The sequence below is a fragment of the Ursus maritimus genome, unplaced genomic scaffold, assembly GCF_017311325.1.
Source record: "Ursus maritimus isolate PB19 unplaced genomic scaffold, ASM1731132v1 scaffold_13, whole genome shotgun sequence".
In the NCBI taxonomy this organism is placed as follows: Eukaryota; Metazoa; Chordata; class Mammalia; order Carnivora; family Ursidae; genus Ursus; species Ursus maritimus.
Window position 1 is genome coordinate 33962830 of NW_024423675.1, and position 2256 is coordinate 33965085.

The 2256-nt window shown below is 62.1% G+C and overlaps 1 long non-coding RNA gene across 1 annotated transcript in view; it reads right to left on the minus strand.

Annotated features, from left to right (window-relative positions):
- LOC121102276 overlaps positions 1 to 1385 on the minus strand; it is a 157894-nt gene extending 156509 nt beyond the window's left edge. Inside the window, exons 1-2 of the long non-coding RNA XR_005834349.1 lie at positions 1119 to 1385; positions 941 to 1028 (exon numbers count right to left, since the gene is read on the minus strand). This is a non-coding gene — a long non-coding RNA (uncharacterized LOC121102276). The remainder of the gene's footprint in view (positions 1 to 940; positions 1029 to 1118) is intronic.
- Positions 1386 to 2256: the final 871 nt, after the last annotated feature.

Below are 2256 nucleotides of genomic sequence, written 5' to 3' on the forward strand. Positions count from 1 at the left end.
GGGTCCCCACCCCCCCCCCGTCCCCGGCGTCCTGAGCTGACCTGGTCCAGCCCACCAGGGCCTGCCTGCCCCCACCCCCCGACTGTGTACTTTGCCCGAGGTTAAGTTTCAGAAGTCAGGATGAAACGTTTTGGGTTTCTGTTCACACGGTTATTGCAGGCACCGCGGTGGGGACCGCACAAAAGAGACAAGGGCTTGTGGGGAAGGGGTTTTTGTGTTTTAATGAGGGCTTAACACGCTGGCTGCAAGTCTTTCCCGCTCTCCTCCGCCCAACCCCCGCCCGGGCCCAGTCTTTTCCCGACGCATCCTTTCCTCTCCGCCTCTCCGCCTCTCCGCCTCCCCGCCTCCCCGCCCCGCGCCGGTCTTGTGTAGGGACAGAGTGGAGTGTCAATGGGACGCCCTAAGCAGATCCCTAGAAAATCAGGAATCTGTCCGTGGCGGAGGGTTGTGATGAATGACAGACGCCCCTTTCTCAAAGCCTTTTCTCCTCCACTAAAGCATGGAGCTGTCCCGGAGCAAAGAGTCTCAGCTCGACCGCAACCAACCCGCCGCCCGCCTCGCGGTACCGCGGCTCCAGACTAGGCGAGCCCACACCGCCTCTCGCGCTTGGTCTGCTCAGCTCCAGCCCTCGCTGAGGCACCTTGGCGTAGCGTGTTCAAGTACCGCAACATACGGGAAGAGCCGCTAGAAAACATGCTTTGAAAGCACTTCTGTAGTTTATACAACCCACATTGTCCAATGCGCTAAAAACTGAACACAAATTCGTACTTTAGAAGACAAACTGAATTTCCAAGCGCGAATTTTTTCACGTTCGGAATTCACATTAACTCTACCGCTGCGACTGTACACACCAAGGGGAGTGGACAATTGCCATCATCTGGATAATCCAAGCCCGAAAATCTCGAACTTGAAAAACTACTAAAATTGTGTTCTGAAATACCTGCATCATTGGCTTGTCTTTCTCTGCCACCAGAGCGGACACAACTCCGGCTCACGGTCTACTCAGCGGAGTCTACTATCCACAGCTCCTGTGGCCAAATGGAAATAACTGATTTAGAGCAAATCGAACGTCACATGGTAGCCAAGCTCAGACCCTCCGACAGCCAGCGGTTAAGTACCTGGTCGGGGCAACTCACGTCCTTATCTGTCCACAGCCCAGAGGCCACGGAAGCAGCCTCGGGAGTTGCCAGGGAGAAAAGCAACTTTGATTTAAGGTTTTCAAAAACCCCAGAGGGCAAATGTGGCCCTCAGGGTCAGCCAGTCAGCAGTTTTGGTCCAGACAAGGGACAGCCGAGTGGGGCGGTTCGGTTAAGCCACGGCGCCTCCCAAAGTCACTACACGCTCGCTCACACTCAGCCACGCGCTTGGGGTTATTCTTTAAACACAAGACAGAAACTTCACCGTCAGACTGTGGGGGGTGAGGAGGAGGGCCAAACCGGTCGGAGCCCGCCCACTCCTACGGCCCTCCCCCGCCGCTCCCGCGCCCACGTCCGCGTGCTGCCCTAGCTGGAGTTATCAACCTCGCGCTCACGCTCGCTGCCTGCTCCCGCCCGTGCGCTGCTCCGGGCCCTAGTGCGCGGCCGCGTTCCCACGCCTGGCAGTAAGCTCGCCGCAAGCATTGGCGAGCGCGGCCCCGCCCTCCGCCCCAGCCAACCGCAGGCCACGCCGACCCCGAGGAGGCGGAACCCGGCGGGGCGGCGGGGGCCGGCCGCGGGAGCGGGCGAGGTGGCCCCGCCCGCGCGGAGGGGCGTGGCCGCGCCGGTCTTGCGGCCGAGCCCTGCAGCGGCGTGGGAAAGAGCCGCGAGGAGCCGACCGCGCCGCCGGGGAAGCCGCGCCTTCCCGGGCCGAGAGAGGGAGGGAGGAAGGGAGGAGGCAGGCAGGCAGGGAGGGCGCTGCGCCCTGCTCTGCGTCGGCGGCTCGGGCTGGGCGGCCCGCGCGGTCTTGGCCGCGATGAGCGCCTTGCGAGGAGACGACCTCCGAGAGCGACATGGACGAGACCATCGACGTGGGGAGCAGAGAACAATTACTGGTGAGCGCGGGCTCGACAGGAACTTCCGGAGCCCGAGGCGTGGGGGAGCTTTGTGCGCGAGCGGCTCTTTGGAAATCCCGAGGCTCCTCTCCCCGGCATCCTAACGGAGTGGGGAAAGTTTTGCCCGAGAAACTTTGAGCGGTGGGCGCTCACGGAGCGTGCGTTGGGGTGGGGCGGGGGAATGTCGGTTTTCACGCCAGGGGTGGGGCGGAGAGGAAGGGGGACGC